The 19,436-nt window shown below is 44.9% G+C and overlaps 1 long non-coding RNA gene across 2 annotated transcripts in view; it reads left to right on the top strand.

Moving 5' to 3' along the window:
- Nucleotides 1–19,436, top strand: part of LOC138917676 (uncharacterized) — a 69,280-nt gene that overhangs the window by 14,371 nt on the left and 35,473 nt on the right. For both annotated transcript variants that reach the window (XR_011426020.1, XR_011426021.1), the window contains one exon: nt 13,062–13,152. This is a non-coding gene — a long non-coding RNA (uncharacterized lncRNA). The remainder of the gene's footprint in view (nt 1–13,061; nt 13,153–19,436) is intronic.

Here is a 19,436-nt window from a genome sequence, read left to right as displayed (position 1 = left end):
GCAGATCCAGTGAGGTACACACATGCATACACACACACACACACACACACACACACACACACACACACACACAAACAGAGTTGGTTCTTGCTATTCATGGGGGTTATGTTCTATACAGTTGCCACAAACACTGAATTAGCAAATACTGAGCAATGGCTCCTAGGGGAAATTCAGGGTTAGGTTCCTGTGAGCCTCTGGTCACATTTTCATCAATGGATCAAGATACAATCTTGTTTTATGTGTGTTTCTGTTTAAAGACCTTATTCACATTGCTGATTCATTATCATTGAACTGACGGCCAACAGCACTTTAACTCATGCCTGAATGAAGGTTATCTAACATGAGTATATTCTTGTAAGCCACGTCACAGCCTTCTGGTGTTAGGAACACTAGACAGCACTTGAGCACTATGCTTAGGGGCCACTTTAAACAGCATAATCACCAACGAAAAGCACAAAAATATGAAAATTGTGGCACTAAGTAGACCGTGAAAAGGTCTATTTGTTTACAGTTTGAGAGCTGAACAAGAAGGCAGGGAGTCGCCTCATTAAACTTCAGCTGGAAATGTACACGTTAGGTGACTCAAATTTTTCACCCCTCTGCATGTGCCCATGAATGATGGCAGAAGCTCCTCAAGTATTGACTTGGGGGTTACAAATAAATTTTAGCAAGCAGGCAAATTCACAAATGTGGAATCTGTGAATAATGAGGATCAACTGTACATATATCAAGATTTATTTCAAGGACTTGGCTTACATGATTGTGGAGACTGGCAAGCCTGAAATCTGTAGGGCGGTGGCAGACTGGAAGCTGTGGCAGGAGCTGAAGCTACATTTAACAAGCGGAATTTCTACTTCTTCAGAGAAACCTCAGGTTTGCTCTTACAGCCTGTCAAGTGATTGGATGAGGCCCGCCCAGATTATCAAGAATAATCTCCTTTACTTAGAGTTAACTGATTGGAGCTGTAAACCACATCTACAAAACGCCTTCACAGCAACACCTAGACTAGTGTTTAATTGAACCAATGGGTGCTATAGTCTAGCCAAGTTGACACATTAAACTAACCATCACAGCACCCAATTTAGAGCCCAGGAAAGTAGCCCTGGAGGGAATCTTCCCTTTGCATTTTTCTAGAAGGCTAGTGTGAGAGAGCAGTAACCCATCAACCCCTTCCTCTGGCCTGCGTCAGTGTTTGTTCGATATATTCCACCTTCCACTCTGCAGAGGGACCTCACTCAGTCAAAGCACTGACCACAGTCAGAGACGAGAGAGCCTTTTATTGAACTGCTAAAAAGGGATGGAGATTTAAGCCTCTCGCTTTGATTCACCAAATATGATGTATCTTTGTTTTTAATTGGATAATTTTCTTATCCCTATTGATTCAGGCTCTTTCTGCTCTGAGCCTCTTCCAGCAGCTGGTTGCTCAGCCCCTGCCCTGGAATTAATGAGATGGCTCTGACTGCTCCCAGCAGATGGGCTGCTGCATCCTGTCAGCAGTGTTATTGCGCAGCAGTGGCGTAATTGTCTAGTTTCCAGAGTACCAGGCTTCCCCATTTTCTTGGGCCCATGATGGTTAGGGAAGAAAGGGGGAGGGAACTTGCCCTGTACCTCTCTGTAGCTGGTTGCTATTTGAGGTGTGGTGCATGAACCAGCAGCATTGGCATCACTTGAGAGCTCATTAGAAATGCAGAAGCCCAGACCTACTGAATCAGAATCTGCATTTTCACCCAGATTCCAGGTGATCCATATGCAGAGCAAAGTTTGCAAACACTCTCTAGGTGGAACCTACAGTCCTTCAACCCTCATTGTGTAGGTCTTGAGCCCTGATGCATCTTTCAACCTGTTTTGAATCGGGTATCCCAGAATAACTCTGCTCTACCTGGTGCTGGTCAGTGGACACCTCCATCCTGCTTCCCACAATTGGGAGCCCTTGAATAATCCCACCTGCCAAAACTGGCCTGCATTTTTCCTTTCCCTGGTTGGGCATGACTTTCTATTCTCAGCACCTCCCCAGGAGCACTACTTCTGCCCTATCCTGCCCTATGTTCTCGCCAGCTCCCCTGCCCCTTGAATGACTGTTGGGTTCTACCCGCCAGCATTTGTGGGGAGGAGTGACTGGAACTTCCTTTTCAGAACTGACTTGGACAGATTCAGACACTAAAGAGCACATATCAGAGAGGAAGTAGAATCAGCTGAGAGATTGAGGGAACATGGGGTCAGTTTCTGGATGTCTCACTTCTGGAATGATCTGAGGTCAACACATGATCTCTACTTAAGCCTCCATTGCCTCAATTCTAAACTGATGGGAAAGCTACCTTTGAACACCCTCTGTAAAATCCTTTAAACCAGTTTGGTATTTTAAAGATTCTCTATGCCTTTGCTTTTGAGGCTAGTTTAACAAGGGATCTGCGGCCAGCAAAGAGTTAGAGTGTTTATTTCACTAGCAGTCTAATAGTCCCTTTTGTTTTTTATTAAGCATGGAATCCATTAACATGTCATTATGGGATATCACCATGCCATGGAGTGAAATGGTTAATCGAGTGGCATGCCTTTAATAGTATAGTCTGTAATTATAAAGGCTATTTTTGAAACCCCACATTTGATCATTCCTGAAGAGGGAGGATTTCTCATCATGAAAACCAGCTATAATCTGGAGAGTAATTACTCATATTTCCTTTTCCTGGCCTTATGACTATAGGAGTAGGCAATGGATTGGTTCAGAAAATAATCTCAAGCTTTTCCCACTTAAAAAGTATGTCAATTTCTAGGTTCATCACCTGTGTCTCCAGAAGTGGAGAACATATAGTCATAAGCTGAATAATCAACTCCAGCCTGCAATTTCCTGAGGGTCATTTTCATGACCTGTCTGAATCACCACACGGTTAATATGATTGCCATTGTATCCAGATGGACTAAGTGCATGTCGATAGATGTGCAAATCTACTTGAGCAAAATAAATTAATCATACAAGTAGACTGACTTACACATGCCTGGAACACCGTGAACTACAGATCTTCCTCAACGTACGATGGAGTTACATCCGGATAAATCCATTGTTGAAAATTTTGCAAGTCAAAAATGCATTTAATACAACTAATGTTTTGACGACCATAGCTTAGCCTAGCCTACCTTAAGCACACTCAGAACACTTATATTAGCCTACAGTTGGGCAAAATCATCTAACACAAAGCCTATTTCATAATAAAGTACTGAATATCTAAGTAATTCATTGAATAGTGTACTGAAAGTAAAAAACAGAATAGCTTTATGTGTAAAGAATGGTCGTAAGTGTATTAGTTGTTACTCTTAACGATCATCGTGGCTGACTGGGAGCTGCGGCTCGCGGCCACTGCCCAGCATCACGAGAGAGTACATGTAGTACTGCATATCACTAGCCCAGGAAAAGATCAAAATTCAGAATTCAAAGTATGGTTTCTACTAACTGCATATTGCTTTCACACCATCATAAAGTCAAAAAGCTGTAAGTCAAAACATCGTGAGTTGAGGACCCTCTGTCTTGCACTACACAATTCTAGGAGGACACTCTTACTATCCATGTGAACGAAGTTCAGGTGCAGTGCTCAGCCTGTGGGACTGCATGTCGAAGCCCTAGGAAAATTCTTTTCCTGATTCTGTGTGTGACTAATGTCTTGTCAGCCATCCATTTTAGCCCAAATATCACCTTCTCAGAAAGGCTTCCTTGACTGCTTAATCCAAAGGAGCTGCACCCTTACTCCCCATTCTGTTTATTTCCTTCATGGTACTTAGCATAGTCTGAAATGATCGAGTTTAGTCTCTGCCTCTCTACACCAAACTGGAAGTTTCTGGAGGGCAGAGATGTTTGTCTTGTTAGAAGCCTGATACACAGTGGGGGCTCACCACGTGCTTGTGGAATGAGTGAATGAGATACTCAATGTGTGCATTTAAAGCAATGCCCACAAAATGGGAAATTAGGAATCTTTTATCCTCTCACCAAAATGCTAAGGTAAATTTTCTGCCATGGTTATTCTTTCTGGAAATTTTTGTTTTGTATAATTTCTTCTGTCCCGGTTTACCTTGGCCTTTTTTCCCCGACCTCTGCGATCTTAAGGTAAAAATAATGACCCTAAACCTCCCTAAAATGAGAGAACCAGTTGGCATTTGAGTGCCTACTGAATACCAGACATGGTTACAAATACAAAGCCACGAAGATCATGGTCCTTACACCAATGACGAGGCAAGACATAAATAGGAAATGCTGATACTTTTTGATTATTCAAGCTATGCCTGTGTTCACAAGGACTGATGGGGAAGAGAACTATCTTTCTTTGCTCAATATCCTCAGAACTAGAAAGATATTCCTTTAAAATGTATTTTTTCTAGCACCATAAAAACTTTAGCACCAATTTGAGGAAAGAACAGAAGAGTTGTCACAAAGAAATATACGATTAACTACCAAATTAATACGACCATGACTGCTACAGAAGACTGTGAGTTTATTTAGCCTGAGATAGAGAAGATTTTATGAAGGTTGGCACCGAGTCTGGGGTCTTAAAGGGAACGTGGTCGGATTCCTGGTTTGAACCTAAGTTTTTTATGCTAGCAAGGCTAAAATATTTCCAAGTACATCTGATAAGCCGGCTGGGCAAATAGCTCTCAGATGTCCACTTGCATGAATAAATTGTCAAGGCTGACTCTGCGGGGGTCAGGGACAGGAGACTGGGAAGGACTCTGGTCTGAGCCTGTGGAAAGAGGGAAGATGCCCAAGGAGCTGCTTTCAGGAAGGATCTGAGTCACAAGGCTGTGAATAGTGTCCCCCGGAGTCCAGGGGATGGAGGCTGGTCTAGCATCTGTGCCTTGGGAACTCCAGGGGCCGCAGTGCGGGCAGCTTGAGGGTGGTGCTTTGGGGTGATCAGGAGAAAAGACATTATGGTATTCATGGAGGGCATGGCAGGAGTGTCGGTCTCAATTGGAAGCATGAACATGGGGCGTAAGGATGGCCAGAGCAGGAAAGGAAGAACATGGTGGGGCCACATGTTTGTGGTGTGTCGTGAGTACACATCAAACACTGCCTAGGGTGAAATTTCTGGGCGTGACTTTGAGGCGCTCCAGAGGTCTTGCCTCACTCGGATGGAGCGATGTAAGGAGCTGCTATTGCTCCTATTCACAGGCCAATAAAGCTGAAGAAACTCAGGTTACAGAGTTTGAACGGAGATATTTGAGAAGCTGGGTCTACAATGTGGTGAAAAGATATGAACAAAAGATTGGGAGTAGGAGCGTGCACATCGTACTCTAGAAACAGGGTTTTGTAGTGGGGGTCATGGGAAACTGGGTGCAAAGATGGATTGTGGTCAGAAGCAGAAGTACCCAAATGGCCAAGCTAAGGAGGTTGTCATTGGAGGCTGACCAGCAGGAGAGTAATTCTAGGAAAGCAGGATTCAGGGAGATTTACCTGGGCCAGGTGTTTAGCAGTGGTTTTTAACCTTGCTTTAGCAGTAGCAACATTTTGTGAAATGAAATCTAATGAGAACTCTTCATAGGTATGAGGCAGGTCAGACCAGACGGGTAGAGAGGGAGGAGAGGGGTGGGGAAGATGGGGCCTGGGGTGCAGGGTGATGCCCAGCGGTTACTTCTTGGTGGTAGGATAGTTGGGAGGTTAAATTTTTATTTTCTAACTGGCATTTTCTAAAATGAACAGTTATTAGTTCTATAATTAAAATTCCAAAGCTATTTTAAAACCTAAAACAATTCATTGCTTTGCTTTTAGAATCAGTTCATAGCTCATCTCCTCAGAAAAATCTTTCTTCTTCCTCTGGACCTCACAGATTTCCTTCTAGCACATCTGGCATGCTTTTTGGTGCTTATGGAGAGATTCACAGAGGTGCAATCTTAGTCCATTCAGGCTGCTGTAACAGAATACCGTAGACTGGGTGGCTTATAAACAACAGAAATTTATTTCTCACAGTTCTGGAGGCTGGGAAGTCAAAGACAGAGGTGTGAACTAGTGTCTGGTGAGAGCCCGCTTCCTAGACAGCTGTCTTCTCACTGTGTCCTCACACGGCATAAAGGGCAAGGGAGCTCTCTGGGGTCTCTGTTATAAGGGTGCTAGTCCCATTCGTGAGGGCTCCACCCTCAAGAGCTAATCACCTCCCAAAGGCCTCACCTCTAAATACCATCACATTGAGGATTAGGGTTCAACACACGAATTTTGGGGGAACACAAACATTCGGTCCATACATATAGCAGGCGCCTACTGTCCAAAGTGTCTTTATGTTGCCTTCCTAACCAGTCTGTAAACTAAGGTCTGTACACTTACTGAGGTCAGCTTGCCTTATTCCGAATATCCTTCCTATTCATCAATAGGTGCTCAATTAATGCCTATGAGCTAAGGAAAGACCCTTTGGCTAAGCTGGGAGGGAGCAGGACAGGAACCTTGCTGGTAGCCATTAAAGCCCCATGTGGAATGTGGCCTACAGCTTTAGGAACTTTTGCATGTATCTTGAATGTTGACCTGTTTTTAAATCAATTACCGGCTGGATTCCTACTGCTATCTGAAAGGACAGGGACGCTGGTATATTTTTGGTCCTAGCCAAAAGAGACTGTATCTGAAAAGATTCTGCCATGTACTCAGAACTTCATCTTTTACTAATTAGGTTAGGAGAGGACAGGAAAAAACTGTGGGAGGCTGGATGCTAACACCGCTCAGCCTTGAAGCAATGCCAGGGCGATGGGTAACGAGTGGCATGTGTCACTCTCAGGCTTCGAACCTGCCAGATGCACGTCTGGTCACAGGTATTTCAAGTCATACCTCCACCTGCCCATGCAAGGCCATTTTGCTCTCTCACCCTCTCTCCTTCTGCCCTGGTGTTGCACATTTCACACACACAAACACATATACACACACACAATCTCAAGTGTTGTGCTTTCCTTTGTTAACTCTTTCAATACGCCTTTGGTTTCATAGATCTGTATGTTTTGGTTAAAACTAGTCCCTTTTGGGTCATTGGACTCACAGAGGTTTTTCTCTATCTCCAGTTCTTGGTTCTTCTGGTAAGTGCCTACAGGAAACAAACACAAAGAGATAAACAGCAGAAACCGGTCCCAGAGGGCTTCACATTGAAGCCATTTCATTATGTAACCACAAAAAAAGTCCCAAACAGGTGGAGACCAGGATGGCATATAGATGACTTATTCTTTTTAATATTAATAACAGTCTAAAGGAAGTTGCAGTGATGAGTCAGGGGTTAATATTGCTGATTTTTTTTTTAAAGGTACGCTTTTTTTTTGGTGAGGAAGATTGGCCCTGAGCTAAAATCTGTTGCCAATCTTCTTCTTTTTTTTTTCTCTTTTTCTCCCCAAGGCCCCAATACATAGTTGTATATTCTAGTTATAAGTCATTCTAGTTCCTCTGTGTGGGATGCTGCCACAACATGGCCTGACAAGTGGTGTGTAGGTCTCTGCCCAGGATCCCAACTGACGAACCCCGGGCTGCCAAGGCAGACCACATGAACCTAACCACTCAGCCATGGGGCGGCCCCTCGCTGACGCTTTACTAGAATATCTGATCTATTACCACTGCCAGGCTTAATGGGATTCAATATCCCAGTCAGCGTCATTGTATTACCCATATTGTGCAATCAGAGATCATTTTTGCAACAGCTGAAGAAAACAAAGGCCTAAAATCAAGGAGTTCCAGCAAAGAGGAAGGAAATGAGGCTTCCTGCCAGCTGAAATGGCTCATCCAAAGGAAAAAAGGATTAGATAAAGTGAAAGGTGTTTCTCAGAGATGAGCCCAAAGCTGCTTCTGTTTTCCTGTAGCCTCAAGCTGGGGCTAGCTTTTAGGATGTTATGACCCTGAGTGGCTAAAGGCAATTAATTGCGTCATGCATAAAGCTCCTACTAAGCCAGGGCCAGAAACATCCATCTATCCTGATGTGGAGGATCGTTTACTCACGAGATCTGTGGCTTGCCCGTTCTCCACCTCTGGAAGCCAGCCAAGGCTAACCAACCTGGCATTTCCAACGGGGACAACCAGGGACCGTGCAGGTGAGCTCTAGGGCTCCAGTACAAACTGGCCTTATGGGTGTCCCCAGAGCAATTCTGAGTTCTGGGGTCATCTCTACAGCCATTCTTGGCTCTCTCAGGGTCTGTGAACCAATGAGGCTGGGCTGTGAGATGTCCTCTTCTCCTTAAAGAAGGGTCTCCTACATGTTGCTGTCACTTCATTCCTGCTGCTAAAAACCTAGCCCAAGCATACTACATTTTATCTGGACTAGAAGGGAAAGCAATTTCCATCTCACGGGCCAATTCCAATTAATTGGTAGTGACTACTGGAGCCCTATGTTGAAAAGCATTGTGAGTTTATCAGGAAAGAATGTGGTTGTCCATTAACGGTGATTGCCATGGATACAGGAGGGAGACCGCAGCATGCATCCTGATCTGGACCATTACATTAGCCTTCTAAGTGGTATGAGTACCTCTACTTTCTTCCAGAAAAAGATTAACCTTCTAGCAGCATTATTTGACAACATCTTATAAAAAACTTCAACCCTACTCCACTTTAGCAACTCAGACCTATTCTACCTCTATCTGTCTATCTACCCATCCCTTATTCTTCCAGCTCCATCACTCGCTTTCTCCCAGTCCACCTCCACTCTTTTCTCCTAACCCATCACTGACATCATGGCTGGATCCTAGGATATATCTCTTCCGTCACTCTCTTGCCGGCAACCTCAACCTCTCTGTCCCCTTCCTTTTGCTGTGTCAGTCCCACAAACCCATTTCTATGGATCACCCCAACCATTTTCCTTCTTTCTTCCTGTGTGAGGGCTCATGAGGGAGGCACTGGAATTCACACTCTTGTGTTTTGGATTTGACAACCCGTGTCCTCCAACTTCAGCTGGGTTCTCAGCACAGGCCCCCTTTCACAGGCCCGATCAGCATCATTTCCTCCCATTTCTTCCAGCTACCATCTTAAACCTTAAACCACTGTACCCCTGGCCCCTCCCCAACCATGGCCACCCTTCTCTCAGGAGATGACCAAGGCTTCTGTTTCGGTCAGTTTGGGCTGATTTAACAAAATACCATGGACTTATGGGTGGTTTAAACAACAGACATTTATTTTTCACAGTTCTGGAGGCTGGGAAGTCCATGATCAAGGTGCTTCCATACTCATTGTCTCACGAGTGCCGTCTTTCTCGTTTGCAGAGGGCTGCCTTCTTGCTGTATTCTCATGTGGCAGAATGAGAAAAAGCTCTGGTCTCTTCTTCTTGTAATGACATGAATCTCATCATGGAGGCTCCACCCCCATAAATTCACCTAAACCTAATTACCTCCCAGAGGCTCACCTCCAGCTGTCATTACATGGGGGACTAGGGCTTCAACATGTGAATTTTTGGGGGACACAGACACTCAGTCCCTAAAGCTTCTATTTCATGAACTCCCTCAATGACGCCCCTCAGAACTTCAGGCTCCCCTGCAGCTGCCCTCACCTTCCAGCCCTCTCCTCTATTTTCTCTCCCACCCAGAGACAGCCCTGGGGCTCTGGATCCAATCTCTCTTGGGCTTTTGCTCTCTCCTTTTTTCTTCTTCTCCCCAATTCTGGACCTTCCCTTGCAGGCCAGAAACATGGTCATATCTTTCCTTCTTAAAATAACAAACTCTCTCCCCAGCCTGCCTGCCACTGTCCCTCTCCCTCGCAGCCAAGCTCCTGGAAACAGTCCATTCCTTCCCGACCCTGTCTACTTACCTGTCTTACCTGTTCACTTTGCAACAGACCCTATCTCTTTTCTTACCTCTCTGGACACCAGGCCTTCCTGGTTCTCCTTTTTTCCCCTTGATCAGTCCTCCTCAAGCCCTATCCTTTAAATGGCTGAGTGGCCTGGAGATTTGAAAGTGGGTCTGTTCTAATGCCAGAGGCTGATCCTGTAAGCACCATGCCACGCCCTAGTCCTTTCAGAGCTGTCACCAGGTGAAGAGTGAACTACCTTCCAGGGCAGGCTCTGGAAGGTGGGCCTTGTCACACCTGAGGATGGAGAAGACGGAGAAGGTAACATTCTGTTATCCATAACAACTCAGTTTCCAGCAGTGGGAAAAGTATGAAGAACGTTCACATTCCACAAATTCCTAACCTGCACTGTTGCTTCTGTAGCATCCTCTTTAGCTCTGGCTAAAGAATGCAAAAAATGTAAATTTCCTATTTGAATAAGACGACTGTATTTAACTGCCAGTATTGTCACACAAAGGGTACCTAAATATCTGTTTACAGTGAGGGCAGCAGCCAGAACCAAACTGCCTACCGGGTTCAGGGACCTGGGACACCCAAGGGACTGCCAGGATTTTGCTCCAAAAAGGATCTGAAGGAGAAGGAAGACATTTCTCCACGTCCTGGACTTCGGGATAGGACTCTGGTGTAAAGGAGAAGAAAAAAGAAAAGACTTCCCTCAAACTCCTTTATGAGATGGAGAATTTGCCCTGAGTGGAAAGGGTTGGGCTCAGGGTCCCAAAAAGGGTTTGAGGATCACCCCTGGACCCTTCCCAACTGGCCTGGTTGCGACTGGTCTCTGGTTCGTCTGAACCTAGCAGGCCTGTGCTTTCAGAGGGCCAGAAAGCTCAGACCAAGCAGCCTCTCTGAGCTCTGGTAAATGTTGACATCCTGGGACACCAGGTGGTGTCCCAAATCAAACACCCCTTTGTAACTTGGATCCTCGATTTCTTTTCCTGTGGCTGGTGAGGCCTAGGAAATAAGCTATCCTTGGAAATGCAGCCCCAAGGTAAACAACTGAGAGGCTCACCAACCAGTTGGAGAAGTTCCACTTCCTCTGCAGAATGCGGGTTTGGGAATAATAATGCTCTGCTTCATAAGCTACATTCCAGTTTCGAGGGCCCAGTGACTGTAACCATTCATCTCCATAGACAATTAGGCTCTCAAAGTCCTTCTCAAGCCGGGGAGGCTCTCGTGTCTGTCCCTCACCAGCTCTGGGGGAGATTTCGGATGGGGCAGTGCCACAGTGAGGCGGGTCCCAAGATGTGAAAATATAATCAGACCCACCATTTGAGAAACCAGAGTACTAATTTCCTAAAGTGCTTAGTCACTTTTAGCCACTGATTGCCTCCTCTGTGGTTGGGCCCAGTGTGAATTTGAGTGACTCATCTATTAAGGCAGGGAAAATACAGAAGAGAACAGCAGGCTTTTTACCAATCTTAGATTTACTGGCTAAATGAATTTGGCATCTGGTTGGTGTTCCTTGTACCTCATTATTTCGTAATTTTTTTTTTTAAGAAAGAGCTTTGGGGGCCAGCCTGGTGGTGTGGTGGTGAAGATCATGTGCTCCACATTGGCGCCCCGGGATTTGTGGGTTCAGATCCTGGGTGTGGACCTACATACCACTCATCAAGCCACGCTGTGGTGGCGTCCCACATACAAAAGAGAGGAGGATTGGCAGAGATGTTAGCTCAGAGCCAGTCTTCCTCAAGCAAAACAAGGAAGATTGGCAACAGATGTTAGCTCAGGGCCAATCTTCCTCACAAAAAAAAGAAAGAAAAAAAGAAAGAAACAGAAAGACCTTCGGTAATAAGACTTCAGCTGTGTTGGTAGAAGATCAGCAGTAGTAGCTCACCTTGTAGTTTTCTCAGTGTGAATGTATTTCCTTTTTCTACACTTGGTGCTACAGATTCTTCCAGTGGTTCACTTGTGGGTGGAATCCCCACTTTCCCTTGCTTTCCAGCCCCTACCAGAGTGTGGAGTGCAAAAGGCGATGGAAAGACAGCATTTGGGAAAGCTGCCCACCCAAAAGGAGCCCAACCCAATCCCAGATGACTTGGCTCCATTTTGATGGGGATTTCTTATTGTTTTTCTTTTTTCCTTTGAGATTGGTTTTCATTATCCATTTTTTCCCTAAGTGGACGAAAACTGAAAACTATGGATCTTACATTTTAATTGGGGCCAGTACTATTCTAACAATTAGGAATTTAATGGATGTTTTTTAAAAACTCAACTTGGCATAAAAAAAGTTTTTTGCTCAAATTTTTCATGTGTTGATGCAGGAAGGTAGGGAAAGCCATTTATGTCCAAAATAAACTATTTTAAGATATGCTCTGATAGTAGACTATTGCCCAGTTCTATATTTCTTTTATTGCCTACAGATTATGGGGACCCTTGTGGATGTCACCACCAAGCTAGTGTGTGTTATTACAAATATTGCCCCACAGTCCTCTAACTTTCCTTATGAACCCTTGTTGAGTGGGTTTGAGACAGAAAACCATTCTTTCCAACACTAGAACTTCCAAAAAGAATGATTTTAAAGAATTAATCATACTCATTATTAACAGCAGAGCCAGACGATAGGTGCTGCGATACATCATCATACACTCTCCATTTGTGACTATAAAGACAACAAATAGGAATTAATCTGCTTGCTGAAAAATTAGGGAAACAAATTAAAATCCCCATTCTATATTAACGATCTAATTAATTTATCAGCCATTGCCTCATCACTTAAACATGTAAAAAGATTGCCATTATATAAATCATATAGTTTTGGTCATATTTTATTTTCTAGACTATTTTTATAATCATCTTAGCCAATAAATTGGCAGCTATTTTATGTCTTTTGTTATTTTTTATTGTTGTTCTTATAAACTAGAATGTACTACTGATGATTCAAATGTTCTTTTGATTGTACAAGACATTCACCTTAAAAATTGGACAATTCAATCGTTCAGTATGTACCTATACTCAGAAAATAAATATCAGTTCTCAGTATCAGATCTATACTATTTCTTGGAACCTAGATTTAGTCTTTAGAATTCTTAGGGGGGAAGTGGCAGGGGAAAAATGACTTGCTTAGTTTTTAGGGGACAGAGCACAAATGTGCCTGCTGCCCCTAAATGGTCAAAGATGAAACCATGATGATCCGTCAACTGTGAATGTTTAAAATCTGTCTAGTTCAATTCTTTCCAATCCCTGGAACATTCAGAAATGCAAAATTAGTTTAAAAAAATGGTTCAACTCAGGTCCTCGGAGGAGGAGTAACAAAGCTGCTAATCATCTGACCTGACCTTCTGTTTCCTTACAAACACAGGATACTTACGACTTTTCCATTCCTACCATACTGGCTTGTGTTCCAGACAACACGGTGTTCAACTAGTCCTGTCTGTACTTTTCACTATCAGGTAAGCAGAGTAGGGGAAACTCTGAGTGAAATCTGAAACCAGAATTGCCTGATTCTTGTTATTTGGTTACATGACCTGTAACATAAAGAGAATTAGCGTTGCCTCTTAGGGTTTAAGGTAAAGTGCTCAAAGCCAAGTGGACCTTGAAGAGAGTCATGTGATTGTAAATGGATCCCAGTTGCTATTGATTTTGCTCTTATTAACTACTTCTTCAATTCCCATTTTTGCTTCCAGAGATTGTTAAAGTGCTCGTCTCCAGTTCCCACTTGATCGACCCATTAATCTCTTGACTATATATTGACTGCTGTACAAGTAATACTCCACTTTACATAGAAGGGATCTTAGGATGTGAGCTACACATATACAGCTGTAGCTCCAAGGACATAGCTAGAAGATGCAGACTGTATCCCTCTGAAACTGGGTATCTGAACTGTTCAGGAGCATGGTCAGGACACGGCAACTGACTGACTGGCCTCCTGGGGATTCCAGCTACAATGGCTGCCACAGTCAGGTGGGCTGGGGGCCAATGGGTTTTCCGTTACCTCCACACCACCTGGAGGAAAGGCACTGTAGGATCACCCACAAAGCAGAATAAGCATGTGCTTCAGGGCCCCGCAAAGCAAATGCCAATCCCTCCCTCTCCCTGCTCATCCAATCAGCTGTAGGTCTTAAGAGAGACTGAGATCCCCTGAGAAGGAAGGAATCCTGTCCTTAGACTCAAGATTACACCATCAACTCTTTCCTGGGTCTTCAGGCTGCCATGCATATTTTGGACTTGCTAGCCCCCACAATTGCATGAGCCAACTCCTTAAAATCTCTTTCCTATTGGTGCTGTATCTCTGGAGAACCCTAATTAATACAGTGGGAGAGGTGGGCATTGGAGAAACGGGTGGGATAACATTCCTGAAGTTTTACTAATGTTTTATTTTCCTGTTATTTCCCCCCTTTGCCCATCTCTCAAGCCAGGCTGCTTGGTACTCAGTGCCCATTGCATTAAGGTGGATGTAACAGAAAGAAATGAGTCTTTCTGGTTTTGGTTTCCAAAAGTACAAAAGCCCTCAGGGGACTGAAGAGGACTCCATTTAAAGCCAAAATATTTCGGAGATGTGGGGTTTCAGGAGAGCAGTGTCTTCTCTGGACTAGAAAAAGATACCCCAGGCCTGTAGAAGGAGAGGTGGAAGGGACATGAAGAGGCCAGAGATGTTGTCAGTCCTGAAGATCCGGTGGGAGACCCTAGCTGGGGAATGGCCATGCAGTGAGTCTTGAGAAACAGTTCTTACACAGCCAGGCAGAGTTCTAGCTTCCAAATGAGACATGAAAGCCATAAGGAAAGCCTCTACCACTCACGAAGGGGCAAAGACACTAGGAACTCCTCTCAGGGGTGACCTACATGTCTCCATGGCCTACAATTAGGTGAACAAAGGATGTCTCAGTGGATACCCTAGTGGACAGGTGACTCAAGACCAATGGGTCTTCACCAACCCAATGACCTGGTACAACTTAAATGTCTAGGAAGTCAGACAACACAAGAGAAGGAAGGAAACTCTAAGTTGGCTGAGATACGTTTCCACCACTCTGTAGTATTGAAACTCAATGGTTTAGAGAATAAAAAAGTTTTAGTCACCTGAATTGTGACAAGCAGCATACAAGGGTGGATGGCTTCAGGGAACTGAAAGATGGTCATGAGGGTGGAACGCAGTGAGTGAGGGGAAGGTAGCCCAAGGTTAGGTTGGAAAGATGGGCAAGAGTCAGATCACTCGGGGCTGTATAGAACATGTCAGAGAATTTGTGTTTTAAGTGACCTGGGAAGCTGTTGAAGGATTTTAAGCAGCTCTCATTTTTTAAAGATCATGTTGGTTGCTGCATAGAGAATGGATGGTGGGGGTGGCCTGCGCGGAGGCTAGGAGAGCAGTTGAGAGGCTATTGTCTTCCAGGCGAGAGAAGATGGCGGCTCAAACTAGATTTGTGGCAGTAGAATGAGTGGATGGATTCTCGATGTATTTTAGTGGTCGCGTTAACAGATTTTTCCATTGGAGTGGATTAGGGAGTGAGGGAAAGGAAGGAGTCAATAAGAACTCTTGGGTTTCTGTTTGAGCACTGAGTGGAAAATGAAGCCATTTACTGAAGGGGGCAAGTGTGGGGAGAAAACAAGTACATGTAGAGAAATCCAAACTTCTGCTGTGGATATAATAAGTTTGAGATACCTGAGAGACAGCCAAATGGAAACGTCCAGAAGGGATAAACAGTCCAGAGCACAGAGATCTGGGTTGGAGGGGACATGTGGATGTCATCAGCCTTAGGCTTTGCTGCTTTTTGTTTTGTTCTGTTTTGTTTACTTTTGCTTCTCCTCTCGACCCTGCACCTGCCCAACTCCTCGTCATCCTTCAGGTCTCAGCTTAAATGTCACTTCCTAAGAGAGGCCTACCCTTCCCCTCCCCCAGTAAAAATCAGTGTGAATTAGGCTCTCCATTAGACTCTCTATTTAAATTTTTCCTTCAAAGCAGTTATCACAGTTTGAAATTAAGATTTATGTTTGCTTTTTCTTTAGGGATGAATCTCAGTCCCTACAGAGATTTTCTTGAAAAAGCAACTTCATTTCTCTATAATGATATCATTTGGGCTCTAAATTTTAGGAAGAGAAGGCAGGGAGAAACGAAAAGAGGGTCAGAGCTGAGTGCAGATAAATTGCCACATTTATGGGTCAAATAGAAGAGGGGAAGCTGACAAAAGCAGCCAAGAAGGAGCTAGGGAGAAAAGAAAGTCTGGGATGCCACAGGAGACAAGCGATGAGACCGTTTCAGGACCGAGAAGGTGTCTCTATCAAATTCTGCTGAGAAGTCAAGTACATAAAGACTGAAATGAGTATTGGATTAACAACATGGCGGGCATGGGGTCCTTTCTAAGGGCAGTTTGGGTGGAGCAGTGTGGATAGAAGGCAAGTTGTAGTACGTAAAAAAACAAATGGAAGATAGGAATGGAAAATAATATGTGAAGACAATTGTTCCAAGAAGTTTTATTGATGAGAGAGAGAAAACTAGAGCAATAGCTAGAAGAGAACACGGGGTTAAAGAGGATATTTTAGAGCTGTGTGATATGAAGTGTGTCTATGTATAGATGTGAACAATGGATTGACGGGTGGGATGGGGAGAAATAACAATAGAAGGAATTGAAGATGAATAGAGAAAGAAGAGGAAGGGAAAGAACAAGTAGGAAAGTGGTGACACTCAGAGAATGGAGCCAAGAAGACTTTGAAGCCCACAGCCAGAGCAGCCCCTAGCCATGCCCAGATCAAGACGGGCCAGGAGGCTCCTTTGCAACCCACGGGGCAGAGAGGAGCTGCTAGCTGCTGCTTGTGGACGGGGAAGCCGTCGCTCTGGCTAAGCGGTTAATCAGTCAGTTGGTAGCCAGATCCTGGCCCCTGGCCAGTCACATATTAGAAGCAGAGTAATGAGTCTTCTGGCAGGCGTTGTTGAAGAGGAAGGCCGGTGTGGGTGAGCGCTGAGCATCGGGAGGGCAGCCAGGACCGACTTCAGAAGGAGCAAACTCAGTGGGAGCCTTCAGGGAAAGGGCTGAGAGACGCCGCCTCCACTTCCCCTTTGTTTCTCTCGCCTACATAGTCTGCAGCCAAAGGGTGGGGGTGCAATTTAACTCAATTCTCTTACCGCCTCTCAGTTGTGCCCCTCCAGGGTGACTCCCCCTGCAGCCGCCTTCCACAGGAACAGATGGGCACAACTCCCAGCTACCAGGGGAGGAGAGCCAGGGAATGCTGCAGCTGAGGGGCCTCTGAAGCCCCCGTGATGACCTCACCTTAGTGGTGGGGAGCCTGAAGCAAAGGGGCAGTCCCCGGCTGGCTGAGCCACAGAACCATGCAGAGGAGCAGACTGGGGCTCCTGGATCTAAGCATGATCAAGAGTCCCGGAGAGGGCATCTGCTACAAGACACAAAAATAACCATCCAGTGTCCTCGCCCAACCTCCCCTAGACCAGTGCTTTTCCAGCCTTCATGTGCAAGAGAATGACTAGGGGATTGTGTTAAAATGCAAATTCCGAGTCCACAGATCCAGGGCGGGGCCTGAGAGTCAGCATTTCTAAAAGCTCCAGCGTGATGCTGAGGCTGCTGTTGCTCTGACGGTGCTCTGAATAGCAAACCCCGGTGGGGGTTAAGATCTCACTCCCCTGAAAAATACATATAAGCTCATACACACAAGCCCTTCATACCCTATGGGAGTCACATAGTCATGAGAGGCCATTCCCTTGTGGTTTGACCCCCCAGGAGAGTGACCCCTGCCCCACATACTGTTGTCAAATTGTTGCCCTTCCCAGGCCCCGCCCCAGAGGTTCTGAGAACTCAGAGGCTATCAGGCTCACCTGGGACACTTGTTAAACATACAGATGCCCTTCCCCCTTTCTCATTCCCAGAGGATCTCATCCAATAGGTCTGGGGCAGGGTGCAGGAATACACATTTCTATCAAGTTCCCCAGGTGATTCTGACCTAGGTATTTTCATTGAACACACCTGAGGAACCCTAAATAGAAACAGCTGGGTTCATCGTTTCCCAGGGATATGTGTATTGAAATCTGCAAATCTGAAGGTTTGAAAGAAAGAAGCTGTGAGTGAGGAAGGTCAGGTGGTCAGGTTGGTGTTTTTGGCCAGAGGATCCTACCCAGCATTCGCTCAAATCACCCTGCAGTGATTGCTTTGATCACAGGTTGAGTTGATCCTACTTTTCGGCAAACAAGTTGCTGTCCCCCAGGGAGGTGAGAGCTGTTTTTCAAGCATTGGTGATGGATTTGAACAGGCTGATCGGGTGCCCCTGTGAACCAGGGACACCTCCCTACTAGCTGCTCTGTTCTCTCCTTTGTGGGAGGGTGCTTGGGTCTTTCAGACGCCTCCAAGCAGAACATCTGAACATCAGTAAGACAAAGTTTTCTCCTGCTAACGTAGCAGGCAGGAATCTTATTCCACTACCCAGGGTACCTGAGAAATGCCACATTAAATTTTCCTTATTTACATCTGATCTTAAGTCTCCAGCCCACTGAGCTGGTGCAAAATTTAAGTGCAGTCATTACTGGAGATCCTAATACCTCCAGGATGGTGTGAAGATCTCAAAATACCCTTAGGTCTTTTGCTCACACTGGTCCCTTTTCAAGTGGCCATTGTCTAAACTCACGTGTCCCCTTCTATCCAGTGATTTAGTCAGAGCTGCTGCTCTCTACTTGGATCCTTGTGGAGGCTGGGAATGCCATGCCATGCTTAGGAGCCAGCCTTTTGGTGCCCTGTTCAGCGTTTCCCTCTGGAAATCCTGCTACTCTCCCAGCACTCTGTAAGACAGCAGACCAGGAGTCAACGTAACCTTTAGGACGTGTGGGCCTGTCACCTTCCCAGCCTTGGGGAATCTCCCCAACTCTGTCTTCATGTTTCTGCCTTCTTTTCCTCCCCAGTTAGTATAAACACGTCAAGAAGTTCAAGCTTTTGAAAAACAAAAGCCAGCTAGGTTGTTTGTAATAGAAACCACTTTTGAAGGACTGTCAAATTTTCCAAAAGTTAAAAAGTCTGACTCTCATGTTAATACAAAATGAAGACATGTCAAAGATTGTATTCCACTCCAATTTATGAGGGAACTGGTAAGACATTAAAACTGGTCCAAGGAGCATTTGAGGATCTCATACATATGCACAACTTAGTAGATCGCTAAGATAGATGGAAAATTGGTTAATGTCCAACAGGGCCATAAATCATAACTTTGGGGTTATCTGTTCTGCTAGACAGAAATTATTTGCATTTCTACCCAACAAAAATCTATAAATTAGCCTCGCCCCTATAGAGTTGTAAAATAGCCTTAGTACATAGAAAGTCAAGTCCAGCACTCCACTAAAATAACACTTAGTACTACTCTCTCTTGCCTATTTCCAGGTGTTGGACAATTTTTCTGGCAGAAAAAACCTCGAAGGGCCCAGCTACCCTTGGGATGAGGGAGGAAAAGATAATGCAAAAACAAACCTCAAAATAATATCTCAATTATCCCATCACAGAAACTTATGACCCCCGTTAATATGACACCATCATTATGCTAACTAAGGAACTATGTCTTTACTCTGCCTCACCAAAGGACTCGCCATTCCTACCAGGGGAGGGGGATGAGAAGAATACAAAACTTCTTCCTGTACCATATAAAACACCCGAGTGGAGCCTCAGCCCCCTAGCCTGTCCCTGAAACACATTCACAGATCCTTCTGAACACTGCTTGCAAATCTATAAAAACAGAGGGCAGAGGGAAAGCCCAC

This window comes from Equus caballus, chromosome 15 (assembly GCF_041296265.1).
Source record: "Equus caballus isolate H_3958 breed thoroughbred chromosome 15, TB-T2T, whole genome shotgun sequence".
NCBI classification, from domain to species: Eukaryota; Metazoa; Chordata; class Mammalia; order Perissodactyla; family Equidae; genus Equus; species Equus caballus.
Note: the sequence above shows the minus strand (reverse complement) of the source record. Positions and strands in the feature narration are given on the sequence as shown.